This window comes from Malaya genurostris, chromosome 3 (genome assembly GCF_030247185.1).
Source record: "Malaya genurostris strain Urasoe2022 chromosome 3, Malgen_1.1, whole genome shotgun sequence".
NCBI classification, from domain to species: Eukaryota; Metazoa; Arthropoda; class Insecta; order Diptera; family Culicidae; genus Malaya; species Malaya genurostris.
This window is the reverse complement of record NC_080572.1, coordinates 67,869,788-67,895,441: the sequence shown is the minus strand read 5'-3', so window position 1 is coordinate 67,895,441 and position 25,654 is coordinate 67,869,788. Positions and strand designations below refer to the sequence as shown.

The following is a 25,654-nucleotide window of genomic DNA, read 5'->3' as shown; positions in this document are numbered from 1 at the left end:
ATACAGAATTACAGAAATACAGAAATACAGAAATACAGAAATACAGAAATACAGAAATACAGAAATACAGAAATACAGAAATACAGAAATACAGAAATACAGAAATACAGAAATACAGAAATAAATAAATACAGGAATACAGAAATACAGAAATACAGAAATACAGAAATACAGAAATACAGAAATACAGAAATACAGAAATACAGAAATACAGAAATACAGAAATACAGAAATACAGAAATACAGAAATACAGAAATACAGAAATACATAAATACAGAAATACATAAATACAGATATACAGTTATACAGAAATACATAAATACAGATATACAGATATACAGAAATACATAAATATAGAAATACAGAATTACAGAAATACAGAAATACAGAAATACAGAAATACAGAAATACAGAAATACAGAAATACAGAAATACAGAAATACAGAAATACAGAAATACAGAAATACAGAAATACAGAAATACAGAAATACAGAAATACAGAAATACAGAAATACAGAAATACAGTAATACAGAAATACAGAAATACAGAAATACAAAAATACAGAAATACAGAAATACAGAAATACAGAAATACAGAAATACAGAAATACAGAAATACAGAAATACAGAAATACAGAAATACAGAAATACAGAAATACAGAAATACAGAAATACAGAAATACAGAAATACAGAAATACAGAAATACAGAAATACAGAAATACAGAAATACAGAAATACAGAAATACAGAAATACAGAAATACAGAAATACAGAAATACAGAAATACAGAAATACAGAAATACAGAAATACAGAAATACAGAAATACAGAAATACAGAAATACAGAAATACAGAAATACAGAAATACAGAAATACAGAAATACAGAAATACAGAAATACAGAAATACAGAAATACAGAAATACAGAAATACAGAAATACAGAAATACAGAAATACAGAAATACAGAAATACAGAAATACAGAGATACAGAGATACAGAAATACAGAAATACAGAGATACAGAGATACAGAAATACAGAAATACAGAAATACAGAAATACAGAAATACAGAAATACATAAATACAGAAATACAGAAATACAGAAATACAGAAATACAGAAATACAGAAATACAGAAATACAGCTATAACCAGTAGATCACCGTTAAACAATTTTGATCAGCCCAATCAGACGAAACAATGCGTATCTCACACGCATCGTTTTCTTACCGGTAAATGAAGCTCTATTCCGTTTATTACACTGCAAACAAACTACGAATAAAGTTGGACAAGCAACTCTCTTCAACTGCAGGAATTTTGTTACCCAATCGAAATTGCTGGCGGACGAGTGTTTGTATTTGTGATGGTGGCCCTACTTGGTACCATTATTTCCGTCATAAATATGCAAACCTTGCTGACACCGAAAGCTAACCTAATCAACGATAGAAGTCCATCGACAGTCCGGAAACTCGTCAACCAAGAACTCTTGTCGAACCGGGTTCTCCAACAATTGAGCGAAGTGTGAGCGTGTGTGTGTGTGTGGGAAACTTTCGCACGTTCAGCCGAACCAGCCGTGGTTCCGAAGTAATTGACCGAAAAAATAGTCCCTATGGAACAGCAAAAAAACGATTCTAACTGTAGCGCCGGTACGCCCCCCTCCTCCTACCCCCCACCGAGTATCGCAGCCACCGAGTATTACAGCCACCGGGCATTGGCTATCTATTTTCATAACCTCCAAAGTACTATCGCCTAGCATGGTCCGTTTTTTGTTCCCCATGCCATCATCGTCATTGATTTTATTTTCAATTTAGTTATCGTTCCGAGGCAATGACAACAGCAACATACCACAATAACAAAAAAAATAACACAAGCAGCACAGAACAATGAACAACAAAGAGAGATTTGGAGCGTGTTAGAAAAATGGTAACGGCCATAGTTCGATGCGATTATGCATAGTGAAAAAAAGTGGCCCGTTGAAGGGGATGCTTTTTTGCATGGCTTGTTCTGGAAGGCTTGGCAAGAGGCTTCCGATGACGTCAATGCTCGGTTTGGCACCCGACGAGAAGAGTTTGAATAGTCGTGTGTTAGTTTTTTTTGTCCTACCGCAAATATGATTGATGTTATGTGGCATGCATGATCTACATTGGCAAGCTTTCACCTGTCTGACCACGGCGAAACCGAGGTGTCTTGTTTGGCGGTATTTCAGAGTTAATGTTCTATTGAATGGGTTCAAAAAGCAGTTTGTGCTAATCGATGACTTTTTGTAGCATTCGAAATAAAATCCCTCTGGGCTTTCCAATTAGAAAGGTAATCTATGCTGCCAGGATGGCAATTGAAGAATCAACACGTTTTAAACAACAACTTTTGTTTTCGTAAATTGAGTATTTTGAATTTGACTTGGCTGGAACACAGGCTATCGTATGGCAGTCGCGGCACTAGTTATCATCTCGAGTTTATTCTGAACTAAGAAAGATTTGATGTTTTTAGAAAAACATCGAATTTTACTAGTTTAGCATAAGTATAGAGTCAACCAACAGTCAAAAGGAAGTCAGTGAGTTACCATTAGAATCAATGCATTGAACTAGAGTCAAAAGCGCAATTAATTGTACTATCTCTCGCCCTCCCGTTCTACTTCGAAACAGTTACAAACAAGCTTAGTCAGGCTTTTGCCACATTGTCGTTGCCAATTGATTACTCTTTGGTAAGTTCGTTAACCATTGGGTAATTTGCTTTGCCTGCCCGATACCATCAAAACGCATGGCTAACGATCAAAAGGTGTACGTAAACTGCACTTACCGCGGCGAGCCACCCGCGAATGTTTTAGCGCCCCCCTTCCCAAGTGGCTCGTTGGTCTAGGGGTATGATTCTCGCTTCGGGTGCGAGAGGTCCCGGGTTCAATTCCCGGACGAGCCCGCGAATGATTTTTTTGTGTCGAGAATTGAATGAAGATTGTCGCGATGTTCAACTTTTAAGTCAAATTACAAGAACATTATGTTTTTTTTTTGCAAAATGAATTTCGCGATATTATTTTCTCTTGCATCAAAACCTGTTTTGATTTAATAATTTTTTTAATAACTATTTATTGGAATATGAGTTAAAATTAAATTATTAAGATTTAAATTGGGTGTTCAGCCACAAGTGGTGACTTTTCAGCCCTGTTATATATATATATATATATATATATATATATATATATATATATATATATATATATATATATATATATATATATATATATATATATATATATATATATATGATTTGGTTATTACCATGAAGACATCATTTGCTTCCGCAATTCTGAGATTTTTGTGTAGGGAAAATTCTAAACCTACTTGTATTGTGTAATGGGGAAAAGGAACTTATATACAAACTAATACAGAGAGCGAATCGATTCAATTAAAGATTTCATCGATTTTTGTCGGAATTTGCTTATAATATTATGCGACATTACATCTAATGGTTCTATATTTGTGAGTTACACACTCATTTGTACTAAACCCGGGGAGGACGCTTCAAAATCATTTTCAGAATTTTATTCTGAATCCTTTGAAGCGTTTTCTTCCTGGTGGAACAACAACTTGACCAAATTGGTACTGCATAAAGCATGGCTGGTCTGAAAATTTGTTTATAAATTAACAATTTGTTTTTTAGACAGAGCTTAGAATTTCTGTTTATGAGAGGATATAAACATTTAAAATATTTATTACACTTTGTCTGGATTATTGTTTGGTTTAAGAAAAGAAGCTCTTGGTTTATGAGGAAAAATAATTAATTGCGTTTTTGCTGCATTTGGTTTGATTTTCCATTTTGAGAGATAATAACTGAAAATATTTAAACTTCTTTGTAAGCGACTGTAGATCACTCTTAGATTTCTACCTGTGGCTAACAGACTTGTGTCGTCACAGAATAGTTATTTGAATAGTTTGAGAATAAGAATTACATCAGCGTTTTTCCATCTTTTTGGGAAGTAAGCTAAAGAAAACACTTGTGGAAAATTTTAACCAGGAGTCTCAAGGCAACATCAGGAAGATTTTTAAAAAGGATATTAAAAATTCCATCATTACCAGTAGCCTTCATGTTTTCAAGTTTCCTAATAATTGACTTAATTTCATCAAAATTCGTTTCAATAATGTCATCTTGTGATAACACTTGAGTTGAAATATGATCATATTTCAGCGAGACTACATTTTCAATAGGACTCACAACGTTCAAATTAAAATTGTGGACACTCTCGAACTGCTGAGCAAGTTTTTGAACTTTTTCGCCTTTTGTAAGAAGTATTTGATTTCCTTGCTTGAGAGCAGGAACTGGTTTCTGAGGTTTCTTAAGAACCTTAGAAAGTTTTCAGAAAGGTTTAGAATATGGTTTAATTTGTTCAACATCTTTAGCGAAATTTTCATTTCGCAAAAGAGTAAATCTATGTTTAATTTCTTTTTGTAAATCCTTAACTATGTTTTACATAGCAGGATCACGTTGATATTGACGTCGACGAACATTCTTCAACCGAATGAGCAGTTGAAGATTGTCATCGATGATAGGAGAATTTAATTTAGTTTGAGCTTTGGGAACTGAAAGATTTCTAGCTTCGATAATATAATGATTCAAATTATCAATTGCTGTGTCGATATCCGCAGAATTTTCTAAAATAGTTTCATGATCCACATGATTTTCAATGTGAGATCTGTAATCCAACCAATCAGCTCTATGATAGTTGAATATAGAGCTAATTGAATTAATTAAAGCTTCGTTGGAAAGTCTGAATATTACAGGAAGATGATCTGAGTCAAAGTCAGCATGTGTAATCGGTTCAGTACAAATGTGACTTTGATCCGTTAGAACCAGATCAATTGTAGACGGGTTTTTCACGGAAGAGAAACAAGTCGGATTAATGGGATGAAGAACTGTGAAGTAACCAGCTGAGAGTTGATTATGAAGTATTTTACCATTAATGTTATTTTGCCTACAATTCCACTGGACATGCTTAGCATTTAAGTTCCCTATTACGAAAAATTTCGGTCGATATCTTGTGAGTTTTTGCAAATCGCCTTTAAAGAAATTTAATTGTTCGCCGGTACATTGGAATGGCAAATATGCTCCAGCGGTGAAATAAATTCCATAAATGGTTTTAACATCGATTCGCAAGCTTTCAATAACTTTAGTATTGAAAGAAGGTAAAATTCGATGTTTAATTTGCCTTTGGACAAAAATGGCAACTCCACCACCCATTCCAGTAAACCTGTCAAATCGATGAGCCACATAATGTGGATTACTTTTCAATTTGACATTTGGTTTAAGAAAAGTTGTTGTCACAATGGCAATATGAATTTTGTGAACTTTGATAAAATTATAAAATTCATCTTCACTCGATTTTAAAGATCGAGCATTCCAATTTAAAATATTCAAATAATTATTTAACATCACTGTTAAATTTTAAATTCATTATAATATTATTTGCAAATTGCCATCCGATTTGAAATGCTTAAAAAAGTGATGAAGTCGAATTCATTCGGATGATCATTTGAAAAAGTTGGTCTTGTAGGTAGATCATTTTATTTTTCGTTATATTGCTTAAATCGACTTCGTTCTAAGAAGCGAATGGCATTGAAGGAATCTTGGTAAGTATATGTCTACCTGTTACGGTAGTGTAACTGCCATTAGAAGAAGATGATTTGGCCGATCTACCTATTAATAAATTGTGTTCGTTAGAAGATGAACTGGAAGCCGTTCCTGTGTTTTGATTATTTAAATTAGAAGATTTAAGATGAAGTTGTCTACCTGTTACTAAAGCGTAACTGTCATTAGAAGAAGATGATGACGAGGTCGACCCACCTGCTAATAAATTGTTTTCGTTAGAAGACGAATTGGAAGGCGTACCTGGTTTTTGTTTTAAATTCGAAGAAATAAGTGCCTTAGAAGAATTAGGCGTGGCATTTGTAACGTTTTTTTTTATTTTCAGGTATGTTCTATGAATTTAAGGTCGTTGATTTGACTTGTTGTCTAAGCGAACGAGTGTTTAAATTTTTTTCCCTGACAGGACATTTCAAATAATTGGATTTATGATTTCCATCGCAATTTGAACATGAAAATTTATCAGTGGTTTCATTCATTGGACAAACGTCTTTCGAATGCGATTTACCACAATTCAAACACCGTATGACAATTTTTGGTTCCATGGCCGAAGCCTTGGTAACGACGACATCGCGTTAAGTTTGCAATACCATTGTGCCGTTTATAATGTTCCCAACGAATTTTGCTGTGTGAAATGAAACGTACTTTTTCTAAAGTTTTCAAATTGTTTACAATTATCATTGTTTTAGGTAAAGTTCATGGGAAATTCCAGAGCGAGGTTTAGAAGTACCATTCGCTCTTTTTTCATAAGTATGACTCGGGAAGGGCAAAACCAAACAAATCTTTTAGTTCATTTTTAGTATCATCAGTATTTTGATCATTTGATAAGCCTTTCAAGACAGCCTTGAAGGGTCTGTCTGATTTTATATCATATGGATAAAATTTATGAAGTTTCTCGGACAAATACCGGATAAGACGTTCGTAATCTTCCAATCCATCAACCAAGACTCGACACTCTCCTTTTCGTCCGATTAGAAATGAGACTTTTACTTCCGGGAGAAAAGTAGAAAGCTCAATGCGGAATGCTATGAAGTCGGAAATCATCACCGTCACTGGAGGCATAGATTGTTGTTTCTTCCCAGAACGACAAGCGTCCATTTTGGGAATTTTAGAAGAATTTTCTTCTATTTCGCTACAATCGGATTCAGGAAGAATATCGTAAATATTGTTAGACGGCATATGATCAACGAAGGGAAGTCCGTCCGTTGTCTTTTATTTTTACTTTCAGATTCTGTAAGATCGTGATTGTTATTAGAATAAATGTTGAATAACGGATTGTGATTTATTCCGTATTGAGTTATTTTTAGCCTTAGGCTTGTTGCCTTTCCGGTTGGACGCAGGTATTTTTGAAAAAATATAAATTAACTAGGCTAAATTAGTCTTCGATTAGACTCCTAGTTTGGGAAAGTCTTGATGAAGACTGATTTTGTGGTAGTCTTAATAAAGATTGATTAGTTTGAAGAATAGTTCTTTGAATAGCTAGCCTTAAAAAAGGCTGATTAAATTCTTAGTCTTGAAAAAGACTGATTATATTAGAATATCACTCTTTGAATAGCCTTGAGAAAAGCTGACTAATTGTTAGTCTTTAAAAAGACTGTTAGTGATTCAGGGAGTCTTGAAAAAGACTGAAGTCTTGAATCAAAGAAACTCTACACTGAGCTAAATTTTCATTTTCACGTTATATGATATTCTAATGATTCTTCACTATTAGCATTTCCAATGATAGCTACAAAGTTTATTAAACATCATGTCAAAAATATAAGATAATCTTATGAAACATAAAACTCTTCGTAACGTTATTTTTACAAGATTTTCATATAATGAATGAAATTTCCAGTCTGAGTCAAATTTATTGGCACGCCCTATAACCATTACTAGATATCCACACAATATACATTGAAACAATTTATGAAGCGCATATTATATTCATTTCGAATAAATATAGATAGGTTTATATATACCATATGACTAGTTTAATAAAATTTATATATAACTTTTAATAAGTTTAAGATTATAATTTAAAAAAAATACTGGGATTATGGTGCTTAAGGGAATCAAAAACAACAATAAAAATAATTGTCTTATCAAAAGCTTATTGTTATATTTTTCGTATATAAAGAGTATCATAATAAAATATTATTTTAATATTTCAACTACACTTACTTCTTTGGGACTGGCTGATTTCATCGGAAATTTACTGTCACCAGACGAATCAGATGCACTCCGAAAAGCTGATAATCGGAAACTATTCCTTTTTTCGAGGATTCAAGATGTACTAGTCATCAGTTCCGTAAAGGAGCACCTCCTGATATTTGCGGAGGAGACGTGGGATCCAGAAACTATAAATGAAGAATTTAAATCCTTATACTAGACAGACAGAGTAATGAAACGTACCGGATATTCATTTCAGGGGCATATCCTTGAACGAAGTTTAATGAGCTGTCTTGTCAGCGATTTCAAAAAACAGAACTTCCTAAAAAAAACTGTCTGGAGCAGTCGATGAATATCGAGGACACAACTCTTTCTTCAGCTTCAAGCAGTGCGATTCACAACTATTCTTTTGTAAAAACAAACTCTATTTGTTGTTATTTTCTTCAGCTGTCTCGTTTTCTTCCTTGTTACAGATTTGATGTACGCTTCCAATGAAAATTATAAGTTTTCACATGACTTTTATTAACCATAATCAGCATGCGATTAATAGACAAATGTAGTGAATATTAAAATTATATTGACTTATGTTTTATCGACTTTTCGCCTAACTTATATATGGTATGTTTATCAATATCATAAATATTATGGAGATATAAAATTTATTGAACATCATTTAGATTTTATGTAGAGTACCATTAAAGGTCATAAGTTGTCATATGTCTTTTGTGAAATACCATCTGCGTACGATTCATAAGACACATCCAATGAATATAAATTATGTAACGAGTTAGGTTTCATCGGATTTTCATATACATTATATGGAATATTCTTATAACTTTCATTATGGTAACGTCTATTTAGATTTAACGTACACTTTAAATAAAGATTATAAGTTTTCATATAACCTCTATGAATTATATTCTGCATACGATCCATATGACAAATCTGATGAATATAAGTAAGATTTTCATTTCAGTGTTGGCAGCCAGAAAAAATTTCCACTAGCCAAGAGCTGTACGCGTGTGATGCGACTGTACGACTGTTCAACACCGACTGATTTAATAATTAATTTCGCTTCCGGCTGGTGGTGGAACAGGTAGGAAACCTCTGAATGGTGTATCGTCGTCGGAATTCTCAATTCTCTTAGTACCTTAACTTGGTACATGATCAGGTATCTCCTTCTCCAATTGAAACGTCACATTGGGTCTGCGTTCCGGCTCATTTGCAATCTTAATCTGCCCCCTCCCTGTGAGCCGAGAAATTTGGCTTCTAACCATTTTTGTGATTTTTTGTAGTAAACCTTGTCTCCCGCGACTAACTTAGCAAAAGGATCAATAAGTTCATTTTCAACTTGCTTTGGCTCATGTAGCTCGTTAGGTTTTCTAGGCATAATATGATTTGGATTTTCCAACAAAGGCTTATAACACAGAACTCTTTCTGAAAGGAAATCCCTTCCATTGGTAAGACAGCTGTTGCGATAATTGAACAAGAAATAATCTAACCGATCTTGCATACCCAAACTCTTCATTTCAGAATCAAGTAGAATTTTTTTTTAGAATATCTTCCGCCTGTCCATTACTTTAAGGGTAATAAGGCGTACTTTTCATCACCTTGATTCCATGCCTTTCAAAATAACATATAAAGTGTTGAGAATTGAATGGTGGCCCATTATCTGTAATAATCACGTCTGGTAGACCGAAACAAGCAAAAAACCGTTGAAATTGAAAAACTGTACCAAACTTCATCCATGTTACTTCAAGCCATTTAGAAAAACTGTCAACAATCAGGAGAAAAACATTACTTTCAAAATAAAAGAAATCGGCATGAACTCTACTGAAAGGTTTAGTTGTTGGACTCCATTCGTATATTATGTTTGTTCCAGGAATTGAAGCCATTTTAAAACAAATATCGCACTCTATGTCCGAGCGAGTTGCTTCATATTCATCGTTCCCGCATGATTAGTATGTTAAAGTTTGTACATTGTGTTTTTCAAAGCAAATGGAACTACTACTCTATTTTGAAACATCGAACAACCTTTATCTCTTCCAAATCTTGGTATTGAGAATAAATATTTTTCAAGCTCTTATCCAATCTGTCTGGTCATCCTTGCTTTATGTATTTAAAAATTTGTTGTAACTGAGGATATTGTTTAGTTTCTCGCGCAATCATAAAATGGTCAAGTGGAGGGTTATAAGAAAAGTTTAAACTATTAACGCAATCTTTATCAATTGACTTTGAAACTTCGTTGTGCGAATCTAGAGCAGAAGTCAGCATTGCACATTTCATCTGATAGTCCATACTTATAAATTATAAAATCATACATTGCTCGCTATTATTTGTAGTTTTATCTCAAATATATAGTTCTGTGTACTCAAAACGATGTGACCTGACTACTATTAGCGTATTTTGAATTCGCACTGCTATACAGAGGCGTAGTCCTACGTCGAAATGGGTGATATCAGTTCCGTGAATAGTAAGGAAATCTTCACACAAGCACATTTTACCAAATGTGGACCTCCCACTAGCAAATTTTCGGGAATGACTAACCCTCTCAGAAAGCTAATTTTTGGTGGAATGGAAACCTTCTCAATGAGACAATCAATCACAAAAAATGTCTTTTTCATGCAAGTACAAGTTTTTAAATAAGCACTGTAGAAGACACACAAATCGGAGGAATATTTTACGTTTAGAAAATCAAATTCTTGCTCTTTAATAGGTTTGCAGGTTTGCTTTTGGAGAATACGCTCTTTGGCAGGTCCAAGTGTACAGCATCAATCGAGAAGAGGGTGTCTCTTGCTCATGGAAAATACTTCTTATGATCTGTATTACTAATGGCTGCAGAGTATTATTAAGGGTTGCAAGAGTTGTAAGTAAGTAATAATGATCTCATCGGATTTTGGTAAGAGTGTAATACTATTCTGAAGTTTAATATAATTAAAAAAATATTCTCGGAAAAATTGGTAAGAAATTATTTTTTTAATAAGCTATTTATATAACAAACTTTTACCAATTCCATCATATTTTGTTGAAGTGAGGCGCTTGCCTCACCTTCACCGACTGTTTGTATGGTTTAATTTTTCCTATTATGAACTCGAGCCGGTATAGTGAAGTGACAACTAAGTTAGCCAAACAATCCGTTAGAGTTTCATGAACATGTGCAGTGAATGGCTGGTATGGATTGATTGCCAGCGATATACTAAAAAGAACAGCATTTTTATCAAAAATATCCGTTACAAAGTAATTTTCAATTTCAAGAAAAATAAACATTTTTTGTATGTTTTTTTCTAATCCAAACTTTTTCAATGCAATGGATTTCGGTTTCCGCATCTTCCACTTACGAAGTAAGTCTATTTAAAGTAATTATCATGTTAAAATCAAAACCAAAAAGTAACAACTATTAACCACGAGTTTCCGGAGTCCGTAGTCTGCACAAATAGGGTAAGGGCTCCCTATTTCATCTCAGGTCCAATTTCCATCTCATTCCTTCACCTCATAACTTTGAACATTAATGATATCTTTAAACGTACCTGAACAAAACTGTGGAACATTTTAAAACATTTATTCTAGGTTTGGCCACACTTTCCAATTAAAAAAAATAGTGAAAAAACCTTCAACGATCGCTTTTTTCATTTAACAGATCGGCTGAAAAGTTCGTATCGTTTCTATGAGAGGGCGTCACTAGAATTAAATCCATACCATTTTCAGTTAGTACCAACCTTCAAAAGATACGTGTATAAATTTGACAGCTGTCTGATTATTAGTTTGTGAGATATTGCATTTTGAGTGAAGCTACTTTTGTTATTGTGAAAAAAATGGAAAAAAAGGAATTTCGTGTGTTGATGAAACACTACTTTTTGATGAAAAAAAGTGCCGCCGATACCAAAAAATGGCTTGATGAGTGTTATCCAGACTCTGCACCGGGCGAAGTAACAATTCGTAAGTGGTTTGCAAAATTTCGTACTGGTCATATGAGCACCGAAGACGATGAACGCAGTGGACGTCCAAACGAGGCTGTTACCGATGAAAACGTGAAAAAAATCCACAAAATGACACCCTAAAGATATGAAAGGAACGTGTTGGACTTATTATTCACGAATATTTGGATATGAGAAAGCTTTGTGCAAAATGGGTGCCGCGTGAGCTCACAATCGATCAAAAACAACAACGAATTGATGATTCTGAGCAGTGTTTGGAGCTGTTATATCGAAATGAAACCGATTTTTTTTCGTCGATATATAACAATGGACGAAACATGGCTCCTTCACTTCACTCCGGAGTCCAATCGACAGTCAGCTGAGTGGACTGCACGCGATGAACCGAACCCAAAGCGTGGAAAGACTCAACAATCGGCCGATAAGGTTATGGCGTCTGTATTTTGGGATTCGCATGGTATAATTTTCATCGACTACCTTGAAAAGGGAAAAACCATCAACAGTGACTATTATGTAGCGTTATTAGAGCGTTTGAAGGACGAAATTTAAAAAAAAACGGTCTCATTTGAAGAAGAAAAAAATTTTGTTTCATCAAGACAATGCACCGTGTCACAAGTCGATGAAAACCATGCTGAAATTGAACGAGTTGGGCTTCGAATTGCTCCCTCATCCACCGTATTCTCCAGATTTGGCCCCCAGTGACCTTTTCCTGTTCTCAGACCTCAAGAGAATGCTCGCTGGTAAAAAATTTAGAAGCAATGAAGAGGTAATCGCTGAAACTGAGGCCTATTTTGAGGCAAAGAACAAATCGTACTACAAAAATGGTATCGAAAAGTTGGAAGATCGCTATAATCGCTGTATCGCCTCTGATGGCAATTATGTTGAATAATAAATACGAATTTTGGCAAAAAAATGTGTGTTTCTATTAAACGATACGAACTTTTCAGCCGAACTGTTAAAATAAACTCACTTTTTGATTTAGGAACCACTTGTGTCTGATATTTTACAATTAATCATGTTTCTGAATATTTACTTTCACATAATTACACCACTATTCAATGTTGGATGATTTTATAGTTAGTAATGTTCACTTTTCACTTGTTTATTCAACGATTAAAGACTTCTGAAATTACCTGATAAGCAATAAAAGCAATGAAAAATATGAGATGAAAATTTGTACTTAATTCACTTGATTGCGCTTTGTTTTCATCTCATTTCGTATCGCAAGGTTGCCAAGTTTTCTAGCAAAGCAAAGTCCTGGCATTACATTCCTTTTGTGGAATTTGGCCTTTCTGTTTAAACAGACTTCGCAGCCGATTCTTCTTAGTGTACAGAATCATTGCATGGCTAGTACTATGGATCCTACTGACACTAATGGTGGTTTTCATTGAAAAACACTGGTGGCGTGGATTGCTCTGGTTTTGCACTTTCGAGCAGAAATGGCAATGAAACACCGTCAAAATATTGCATTTCTGCTCGAAAGTGCAAAATCAGAGCAATCCACGCCACCAGTGTTTTTCAATGAAAAACGGCATAAGAATCCTTCCAGGTCGGGGCTCGACCATACGACAACAGGCTTGTAAGACCAGCGTCCTATGCATTGAACCGCCAACCCGGGACGCGCCAATTTTTCTCATAATGTTGAATAAAAAAAATATTTTTTCTTCTTTAAATTATCATCAACACGTATTTTTTGGTATCCGTGACATTAGTTTAATTTATATCATTGATATGTATATATAAATGAAACTGTTTCGGATTCTAATATTACCAAATAGAGCGTGTTAAATACTAATCAAATAACCATTGTGGCAAATTTAGTAGCACTGGTTTCTTACCGCTATACGTCACCATAACACTCTTTAATGTGTGTGTCATATTTTCATAGAAAATATGTATCTGCTCTAACTGTTTTCAGTAATGAAATGAATCAAAATCAAATTCAAATTGGTTTAAAATTTTGATATGAATGTTTTTCAGTGTTCATCATCAAACATTTGCACAAAAGATTTCCATTTTAACATGTGATTTGTCCATTGATTAATAAACTTTTAAAGAAGTACTGTAATCAAATACTAATAGATACTCAGAGAGAAAAGTCTAACGTTTTACTTCTCACTTTTTATGAACCTTTACAAATCTGTATTAAATTTAGAAAATCTGTAACAAGGGGAGAGTCGCCTTACACAAACTATATTGTGCCTCTAAAAAACACGTGATATACTGTGAGTCTAAGTGTGCCACGCTGTGCTTTATGAAACAGTTACTTATCAAAACTGAGCCCTTTGTGTGCCGCAACTGTGCAACTATATGAAAACGAAAGTGCCAATATTGATAAATGCACCAACGCATTGTGTTATTGGGTGATTGGCACATTGTTCTAAGCGACCTCCCCTTGATCTGTAATCTGATTTAACGAACGTGAACTCAAAAATCTATACAATACAGATAAATCTATATGAATGGCATCTCTGGTTCTGCATTTTGTTTTTAGAAGGGCTAATGCCTAAATAGTAACAATTCCTTTTTTGTTTTTTTTTAAGTTCTTCAAATTAACTGAAGAGTAAAATTTTAAATTTGAAACGAAAGGTAATAAAAACGATCCAAAAAATTTTAAACGTCGAAATGATTCCAAACTGTTTTTTTTGAATATCGTGTGTTGTGTCATAGTTGGCATACGGCCCTTTTTAAGGAAAATTCTGACATTTTGAACCTGAGAGTGTAATAATGCAATATTTTGGTTTTGATTGCTGCCGTTATTGCTAATTTATGGGATGAATAACAGACCAACGATAGGATGAATATAAAACCATTGAGATGAAATTAGGAGCACAGTAGTGAACATATCAGAAGTGTTTTTAGCTTAATTATTATTTTAATTTCCAAGGAATGTGAATCAATTCCCAATGAGCAGCAAAGCGAATTAAGCAGAAATATGAAAAAAACGTTGTGATTTTGGTGGCTAAATCAGGTTTTTAAGGTAACGTCCTTACAAATGAGATGAAATAGGGAGCCCTTACCCTACTACTTGGTCTATTCGTTTCAATTGATTTTCGCATAACGTCCGACAACCCGGCAAGAAACCGCACACGGAAATGACTATTTAAAATACTTCGCCAAAAATTCACATGATCTTTCTCCCTTCACCAATTTAAAACCTGTCCGAAAAGCTAAACTAGTTTTCGTTCGCATTCGGCGGATCTCCGGCTTTTCGCAGCCCTCATCAAACAACCACTTAATCTTCATGAAGTAAAGTGTTTTGACCGTTGGGCCGTGTGGCATGGGGCGATTGTTGCATGCCACGCGGGTTACGAGTAGTATAGGTAATAACGAAATCCGTGATCCGGGGAGGTTTGGGAAACCCCCAGCCTCAATCATGGTGGAATTGTCTACCCATTTTTCGCATCGCACCAACACTGTTCGACCGAATGGGAAAATGGCACCGAGGATCGAATGTAAAACAAAACGCTAAATCTTTGATCGAATTCCATCCGTTTAACGCTCATTCAACCAGGATCCATAACCATAACAAGGGAGAGCGTAGGCCGCATTTGGCACATTTTTCAGGTGCGCATTTTCTTAGAATTGGATCGAAAAAAAAGAGACTTTATTTCTATGACTTACTAGGAAGAGACTCTAATGTAATTCGTGATTTGGACATGGCGAACAACAATAAGCATGGTCTAATTATGTTAAGCAAATTATCCGACCCTGCTAAGTGAATCTATCCAGCCCGAATTTCAGGCATCACCGGTGGCCACCCGAGTTATACGAAGGCAGAAGAAAGTCGATTCCACGTCGCTATAGGCTCTTTGACGGCGGCGGGCCCATCATGCATAACATGTGTCGTGAGTGAAACATTGAAACATGATAATTCAGCTAACGACCGACTGGTGGATGCATGCATACCAAATTGATCTGATGGAGAACGAAACTCGATCCGGTCTTGTCTCGGTGTACGGCTGCTGCTGCCTCCGTCAATAACCGTATTACTTGTAATGCATACCTTGGTTCAAGCGCCAGCATTAAACACGTGCTCGTCACTGGCAGCACTGCTGACGAAAGCATGAATGAAGTTAAGACATTCGCATACATAAGCGATAAACTGGGCTTCCCCTCTGATTTGCCGTCGACCGACCCTCCTTGATGAAGTCGACAAGTAACCATCGTCCAAACTTGGGTGCTTCAACCTTCGGATTTCTTTTCTTTCACCTTGACTACTTTGCCATTTTTTTTTGTTGCTCTCGTCCGATCCATCCTTTCGCAGAGAGTATTATGGGCATGCGAGTTCGCATCTGCTAGTTCGGCTTCTGCCAGGCTTGCTTGGATGTCGGCAGTCGTTTCAATTTTTTACATCCGCCTTGTTCGGAGTAGGCTTGGGTATGTCCAAGCGGAACGCGCCTCTCATTTGACAATCCATTCGTCGATGAGTATGTGATGATGCAATTTCACAATGAGCTGAAGAAACTGATTTCACTGGTGATGTGGGGAGGCGGATGCGGTTTCGGGAAGTGTACTTTTTACCTTTATATATAGGGTAACGGCTCCCTATTTCATCTGAGCTCCTATTTCCATCTCATCCCTTCACCTCATTACTTTAAACATGATAAATATCTTACAACGTACCTGAACCAAACTGTGAAATGTTGAATGATTATAAAAGCTATTGTCACACTTTCCTATTGAAAAAAATGGTTTTAAATTCTTCGGTGATCGTTTTTTTACATTTAAAATAAACTCATTTTTCAATTTAGTACACATTTTCGTCTCAAGATTTACAGTTCGTCATGTTTCTGAATATCTACTAATCGATTCATCTCTCAAAACATGATCACTGTTTCGCACAATTACACTACTATTGAATGCTGGATGACTTCATAATTAGTAATGTTCACTTGCCACATGTTTAATTACCGATTTAAAACTTCAAAAATTACCCGACAAGCAATAAAAGTCTACAAAAATATGAGATGAAAGTTTTTCACTTAGTTCACTTGATTGCGCTTTGTTTTCATCACATTTGGTTTCGCAAAGTTGCCAAGTTATCTCATAATGTTACAAAACAAAAAATTTTTTTCTTCTTCAAATTATCATCAGAAAGTATGTTTTTGGTATCCGTGACATTAGTTTAATTATGTTATTGATATTAATATTTCAATAAAAATATTCGGCTTCGAATATTACCAGAAAGAGCGTGTTAAATACTAATGAAATTACCATTGTGGCAAATCTAGTAGCACTGGTTTCATTCCGCTATACGTCAACATAACGCTTTGAAGTGTGTGTGTTTCATCGGCTGTCCACAGAGATGCCAGATATTTTCATGGAAAATATGTATCTGCTCTATCTGTTTTCACTAATAAAATGAATCAAATTCAAATTCAAATCAAATTCAAATTGGTTTTAAATTTTGATATAAATGTTTGTCAGTGTTCATCATCTAACATTTGCACAAAAGATTTCCATTTTAACATGTGATTTGTCCGTTGATTAATAAACTTTTAAAGAAACACTGCAATCAAATACTAATAGGTACTCAGAGAGAACAGTCTATTTTTTTTACTTCTCATTTTTTATGAAGCTGTACAAATCTGTATTGAATTTAGGAAATCTGTATAAAATCTGTACTTTGATTTAAATCAGTATGCGAACGCAAAAATCTATACAATACAGATAAATCTGTATAAATGGCATCTCTGGCACTGCATTTTTTAATAAGGGCTAATGCCTAAATAGCAATAGTTTTTGTTTTTATTTAAAATTCACCAAATTAACTTTACAGTAAAATTTTTAAATTTAAAGCGAAAGGTAACGGAAACGACCGAAAAATTTTTAAACTTTGAAATGATCTCAAACTGGTTCTAAAAATATACTTATGTACTCTCATAGTTGGCATTAGGCCGTTTTAAGAAGAATTCTGATATTTTAAACCTGAGAGTGTAATAGTGGAATATTTTGTTTTGATTGCTGTCGCCATTGCTAATTTATAAGATGAATAATGATGGGATGGATAAAAATCCATTGAGATGAAATTAGGAGCAGAGTAGTGAACACATCATAAGTGTTTTTAGCTGTTTTTTGAATATTAGTTAAATTTTCAAGAAATGTTAATCAATTCTCAACGTGGAGCAAGGCGAATGAAGCAGTAATATGAAATAGTTATAGTGATTTTAGTGGCTAAATCGGTGTTTGAAGACGACATCCTTACAAATGAGATGAAATAGGGAGCCCTTACCCTATATGGGGCATTCCACGCAAAATCAGCACCCCAACATTTTTTTTTTCATTTACTTATTTTTTTCGGTAAAGAACTCGAAAATATTCGAAACGTATTTTTTTATTTCAATATGGTACGTGGAATTTTCCAGATATGTTTTTTTGAAATTTCGCGTTTTCAAAAGAGAGCCTTTTTTCAACAGCCTATACTGTAATAAAGCTTTCAAATAAGCGATTCCATAAAACAACCTTTAAAGTTAATATAATAAAAAAAAGTTAAAAACTATTAAACATATATAAAAATTTTAAACTTGGCAGTAATTTCTTTTTCTTTTCTTTTTTTGTTGAAAAAAGAAACCTTAGGGGTTTAACTCAATCTTGGTAAAGTTTCAGAGTGGAGAGATCAATACTTTCGGAGCAGTGAATTTTTTAATTACGACCCGCGGGCTTTACTTGTCGACACATGTCGCGCCATCGCCGATCGAATTCCAACTTTATTAGTTTATTGTTAGCAATGTTTCAGGTAGAAAGCGAGTAAAATTGGGAAAAAGGATTTACGTGAGTAATAAAATAATTGTGTGTTTTTGCACAGTTGCAATTTTTCTATGATTTGGTTTTTCTGGTTTACAAAAACTCAACACTTCAAACGTGTCCTGGGAAGAGAAAACTTTCATTTTTAATTCCTTGTCTCCGTGCGGTTCAACATAGTGAAACGATTGTGTTCCAGAAATAGTTTTACATTTTTCGAAACGATTTTTAAGAAATTTCTCTGCTTTTACATAATCTTCCGAACATTTGTATATGACTGAAATATTGGGTAGAGAAGATGCTTTCCTAGCCCACTCGTACAATTCATTCGCGGTCAAAATTTGACAATCATTGATCATTTGTAAACTTGCGCGACGCACAGTGGTCCAAAACTGGAAAAAGACGGTCAACAGTCTGTACTGACTTTCGCTGATTTTTAAGAGCTAACGTGTCTTCGAGAAAGTTTTACAAGATTATATTACGCTTCTTTTGAAAGTGGCACCTTAATTTTTGTTAAGGAAGTAGTACCAATTCTGAAAAAAAAAAATTTTTTTTTCACAAAAACAATTTTTTGTCTATCTTATTTTGAAGGAAAAAACATTTGAAGTATTTATGCTGAATATATAAATAATGTGAAAAAAATATTTTTTTTAGATATATTCACTTTATTTTAAAAACAGTTTTTTTTTGGTTTTACCTACGTAGAATCTACCTCTAAAGACTGTCCCAGAAAGTATGGACGCACTTTGATTTCGCTGTAAATAAATCACAAGTGTTAGATACTCAAATTTAATTCGATATACTGATAATATTAGACTGCAACAACAGAATATTTTTCTCAACATTTGCTACTTAGCCATTGTAGACTAGCTGGCGTACCTTCTTGCGAACGTTCCTCATTAAATTCCGTACAGACTTTTTGGCGACAAGTTTTGACACTTTTTTACAATCTTTTTCAAACTGTTGAATGGTTTCGGCTGCCGAGACATGTTTCCTAAGATGTGCCTTCGTTAATGCCCAAAATTCCTCAATTGGTCGAAGTTGTGGGCAATTTGGTGGATTCATATCTTTTGGGACGAAAGTGACAATTTTGGCAGGCATTCTACCGTTGATTTCGAGTAGTGGCAAGAAGCAAGATCTGACCAGAAGACAACAGGATCCTTGTGGCTTCGAATCATGGGTAGAAGTCGTTTTTGTAAACATTCCTTGATGTATATTTCGCTGTTCATTGAAGCTATAAATTGTTTGCCAGACCATAGCTTTCTTACCAAATTTTTCGACTTCAACCGATGTCTCGGACTGGTTCAACAGTTGCCCTTCTCGCACCGTATAATATTGTGGTCCCGGCAAAGGATTTGTATTCGAGTTTCACGTAGGTTTCGTCGTCCATGATTATGCAGTTCAAATTTCCAGTAAGAATCGTATTGTACAGCTTTCGAACCTACGGCCTGATCGATGCTTCTTGTTTCGGATTACGTTTTGGTTATTTCTGCTTCTTATAGGTTCGAAGATTCAAACGTTCTTTAGCACGAAGAACATTTGACTTCGAAGTGCCCACTTTTTTGGCCACATCCCGAACTGAAACCTCCTTCTTTTGCTCGAACGCCATTGTAACCGTCAAGCGACGCCAGTGACATGAGATGGCGGTGGTGAGTTTAGTAACCAAATATTGACTTACACCAACCTGATCTTTAGCTCCCGTAGACGGGGTTCGAATATCGTTACTTTTCTGAAACATTGGATCGATCGCAAGACTGAGCCGTATGGTTTAAGTCCGACAAAAGCTAACCAATCAGGGCAGGACACCTCCGGAACTTTATGAGATCACGCGATAACTACCGAACCCGAAAGGGGTTCTCGGATCCGTGAGAGCAAAGCCAAAATCACTTGATCGTTATACCACTCGACAGTGCAGACGGTGATGAAAGGATAAATGTGGCAAACGTAGGCAATCCAGTAAAGTGGCCAGAAAAAGGCAAACGACAATTTATTCAGAAAAGTGAGTTTCATTACACAGCAAGCCTTAGGTAACATACATAATATAATTGTATACGTTTAGGACAATTGCCACTAGATAAAATAGCGTGAACCAGAATTGTACTAGGCGACATAGTTCGAATACAGGTAAATGATTAGTTGAATCTGGCTCATGAAAAGTGCTAAAGAAATGTCTATTTCCGCCTGAAGAACCTTCAGGCGAAGGTTTTAATTTTCAGCTAGAAAACTGCTGATTGATCGAGGAGCACTGAAACCTAACGCTAACTAGCCTACGAAAGGGTCCACGATACCGCCTTGCTCCGAAACGGCAGCCATAACGCAATCGATCGTTCCGCCATCGTGGATTGATATCATTCTAGTCACATCGTTCTCGTTCAGCATCCCGTGAGTCCAGTCTACACGGCTGACCCGATAGTCACGTCGTTTCATCTCTCCGTCCGAGAACAACATCTGCACTTGCACCACTCATACCAACTGGTATCTTCGTTTCCTATGCAAGCTTCCTCGGTGACGACCGAGTCGAGGCTCTGAAACGCTCCGGAAGGCACCGCGACATCGAAGCAGAAAGCAGTCAGTGATATCGACACCGGAATATGAAGGTCAGATCATTCAGTTCACCCTTTTTTTTTTTTTACAAGGTGAAATGCATTTACGCACGGAGTGTGGGACTCTCCACAGGACTACCCAACTGTTGATTGGAACTACCCACTAAAACACCTTGGATCTCCAACCCTACCTTCCCGGCACCACCGCTAGGTATTACTTCGGGGTGGAAGTTCACCTCTTAGAATAAGATATCTGTAGAGCAGAGTTAAGCTAATGAATATAAATTATAAACTGCTTATATAGTTTTCACTTACCGTACAGTTGTTTTGGTGGAGGTTCAAGAGCTTTTGGATTCGTTTCTAGATTTCTTTTCCTTTAGTTGGAGTTGGTTCAGGTAGTTCGTACCTGACCTGCCCTGAGAAAGTTAGCCGGGCCGGTAAAACATGCTCCTTCGTCGTGCAGGATCCCCTGTACTGGCACTTAAGCAAAGGAGTTCAGAAGGGTAGTTTACAGGAGGGCCTATCGTTGTGCGGAAATAGTTGAAGTATCGGGTGTCTAGTATAGTTGGAGATATTCTCTGCCATGTCCAAAGCCACCTCTCCTGGCAACTAAACTTTACTGTTACCCCTTCAGTATACGTTTATCCAACTGAGGGTTAGCAGGACCTTTTTTTCGACCCGTTTTCGGTTTATCCTCAAAGGTGTTATCCTAACCGAACTTCCTGATTGCGTTTCGCACGGCTTTTTCACTTACTCCTACCATTTTTGTTATTTTTCTCAGTGACAGTCAGCGTTCTGTGCACCATTTGTACACAATTTTTCGACGTTGTTCTGCTGAAAGTCCACGCATTTCGAAACAAACTAATGAAAACGAATAAACAACTGCACAAGTGGTTAGAGAAGAGTGTAAACAACAGGACGCAGCCATAAAAATTGACAGATTCTGAACCATTGCGAAATGGCAGCGGTTTTTGGTTGCGTCCATACTTTCTGGGACAGTCTTTAATCGACAAAATAACATCGCGATTCCACTAATTAGATAACTATGCAATAACCATAGTTATACTGCAGAAATATCTAGTCAACACAATGCAAACTGGGTTTACGAATAACTCCCATGTTGTTCTTAGCATTAGCATTAGCATTAGAGACCGCCCGTGTGTTGCTACTCCGTTATTGATCTGGACCAATTGAGATTGCAAAATGATTTTTTGAAGTAACATGTTTGGGAATAACACATTGTTTCACACTGTGCAAACTGTATTGAACCATGCATGCTGATCAATACCGACGCCGGCCACGTCCGAATGCAGATCTACTTGGGAGGGAAAGGATTGTTAGTTCGATGCATGTTGCTACTAAGAACCGAGGAATCCTCTGCATTCCCACATGCATCACAGGAGAGGATACTTTGTTAGTAAATGTTTTAATAATGTTATCATGTGTTTATTGCTCTGGGTAGCCGGCTACCAAGAATGTTTTTAAGTATTATCGTTTTATGTGTTACTTTGTGCTGGCAATATAATGCACGAAACAGTCAATCTCCGAAATTGACAAAACTCCGGACAGCCGGCTGTCGAGTATGCAGTCACTCGTTTATGCATCTACCTTTCGCGTTTTTTTTAGTCATGCAAAAAAACACATGCAGATTGATAAAAAAAGGTATCATCTCACTGCTAGGTGGATTAAGCACGTTTTTATAAATGAAACTACGTGATACAAAATAAACGAGCGAATAGGATTTAGACAAAAAAGTTGATTCATTGCATTGAAATATTCTAAACAGTTATTATAAAATCATTTTAAATCACCAAACAAAGGTCAACAGTTTTCACGCGCGTCTTGATTCTTTATTATTTCCGCTTTATTATTTTAATTATTTATTGAAATTATTAATTGGTTATATTAGTTGATCTGGGCAGCCGGCTACCGAGAATAATATTAATTTACTGTTTGAAATATTAATATCAAGTGTTTTTTACTATGTATTCAATATACCGATATATGTTATCTCTGTTAATAACTTTGTAATATAAACGGATTTGCGCAATGGTTTATTTTTATCATTCATTTTATAATCCTGAAAGACAATCAATAACATGGAAGAAGAAATCATTCCTAATGAAACTTTTCTCCGAAGCTAGACGGAAACTGATAGATTGAATAAAGAGATGATTTAGTAAAATAGAGTAATCAGAAGTAAAACATTGAAAATATCTGATAACTGAAAGGAAAAAGAAACTCCTGCAATTGTCGCCTTTTACGACATGGAATCAGGAACCCAGTGGATCTATTCTTGGTTCATTTTTTTCCGCCGGATTCCACACGGCATCTAGGCTGGTACAGTCCGGAGAGAGCTAATAGGTACTATCAATCTCCTAGTGGACCCCAGCCCCTGAATAATTCCCATGTTGTTCTGTATACTTACTAGGGTGGGACAAAATATTGATTTCAACTCCACCAAACTTTTCATGTTCCTTTTGGGTGCCATAAGCACCATGCAAAATTTTAGCTCGATCGGAGAAACTATATTTTCGCGCCCGAGGTTTAAAGTTTGTATTGGATTTAGTATAGAGAAATTCATTATTAGCTGGAGATCAACCTTTGAACTAAAAAAATCAGCGCATGTGTTATTTTCGTAGGAAATTTAACAAGGAAGAAAACTTTAGAAGATCGCAAAACAATCCGACGTTTGTAGAAAAAGTTATTAAAGGAAAACCGGCACAAGGTCCGAACAGTGGCTCATTCCTTAATATATCTAGCACCACTGCTGCTAGTGAAAGTAATATGATGTGACTTCCTTTTAATGTGTTATGACGGTTGATACGAGTTGTTTGATGTCTTCACAAAAGTTTATCAGCTTATTATGAGAATTTTTTTAAAGTGACAAGCCAGGTTCCAAAACTCACTGTGAAGACACAAAAAAATTTAACTTTTTAATTTGAAGAAATAGGTTTTTGGAATCTTCTACAATATTTTAGATAAACTGAAATCCAATAACTTTGCCGAAAATATAAACTCTCTATCTCTTATAGTTTAGAAGATATAGATGGTACTATTTTATGCAAACAGAAACACAATTTGCATGACTTTTTTATCGTTACAGTAAGGTTTGGAGCATGGTTTGTCACTTAAAAATAATCTATTCACTCTGCTGAGTAACTATCGTGAAGACATCCAACAACTCGTATCAACCGTTATAACACATTAAAAGGAAGTCACATCATATTACTTTCACTAGCAGCAGTGGTGCTAGATATATTAAGGAATGAGCCACTGTTCGGACCTTGTGCCGGTTTTCCTTTAATAACTTTTTCTACAAACGTCGGATTGTTTTGCGTTCTTCTAAAGTTTTCGTACTCGTTCAATTTCCTACAAAAATAATACATGCACTGATTTTTGGAGTTCATACGTTGATCTCCAGCCGATTTTTTGTAAAAAGTGAATTTCTCCATACTAAATCCCATACAAACTTTAAACCTCGGAGCTAAAATTTTGCATTGTGCTTATGGGACCCAAAAGGAACAGGAAAAGTTTGGTGGAGCTGAAATCAATATTTTGTCCCACTTACTCACTTACATAAGTGACATTTCGTGCCATTTAAAATTTCCAACATCAAACAATTCTGGTGAAATGAAGAGGATTTTTATGTTGCGCTGTCTTCATTATCTGAGAAAACGATCTGAAGTAGGAATTACATGAATATTATTCTAGTTTTTGAAACCATCCAAGGCATAAAACAACAATTCCAATATTGTATTTTTGGGATGTGGGAGTTCTCCGTGTGAGATAGGTCGGTAGCACGGAGAGTGCAATCGCTGTTGCATCTTATGTCGTTTTCGCTTGAAAAAACTGAAACTGACCCAAGATAGTTTCACCAAACAAACACTTTTCCCGAAACTGTGTTGATTTCGCACTTAGCAACGGGGGTTTGAGTGAAACTGATTTAAAAACCAGGTTCGAAACTGACTCGATTTTCAGTTCAACAACGTTGAAACTAGGTTCGAAACTGACTTCAAACAAATGGTTTGACAGCAGTTAGAGTGGAAACTGGGTTAGAAACTGACTCGATTTTCAGTTCAACAACGTTGAAACTAGGTTCGAAACTGACTTCAAACAAATGGTTTGACAGCAGTTAGAGTGGAAACTGGGTTAGGTGTGGCATCAAGTGAAAACGACATTAGTGACATTTTATCAAGTGTTTGACAACAGTTTTCTTTTCTAATTACATAATCTCATTCGAATGTTAGCCTAAGTATTCGTTCCCTGTGATAACATGTGCTACATTCATTCAATTTTTCAATGAATGTTCATTATATTGCCAGTTGACAAACATTGGAAGTGTTATGGAAATACGGGACTAATCGGTCGAATACAACCAGTTCGAAAGACTCTTCCGATGATCTGTTGTTTCCCATCCCAATATCAAATTCGATGCGTCATCGAGAACCGCCAAATAATCTCATAGATTGACAGTCCCCCAACCAAGCCTTAAACAAACGCTAATCTGTTTAATTGTGCGTAGTTTATTTTATAGCAACTTTCGCTTGACATTCAGTTAGCAGCAAAAAAAAGTATCAGATTACCCCAGATGGGACTCGAACCCACAATCCCCGGCTTAGGAGGCCGGTGCCTTGTCCATTAGGCCACTGGGGC

General features: G+C 35.7%; 2 non-coding genes across 2 annotated transcripts; one reads left to right on the top strand and one right to left on the bottom strand.

The window, feature by feature from the left end:
* Positions 1–2,838: 2,838 nt before the first annotated feature.
* Positions 2,839–2,910, top strand: Trnap-cgg (transfer RNA proline (anticodon CGG)). The gene has a single exon. It is a non-coding gene; the product is annotated as a tRNA-Pro (tRNA).
* A 22,671-nt stretch (positions 2,911–25,581) lies between these two features.
* On the bottom strand, positions 25,582–25,654 carry Trnar-ccu (transfer RNA arginine (anticodon CCU)). Its single transcript has one exon. It is a non-coding gene; the product is annotated as a tRNA-Arg (tRNA).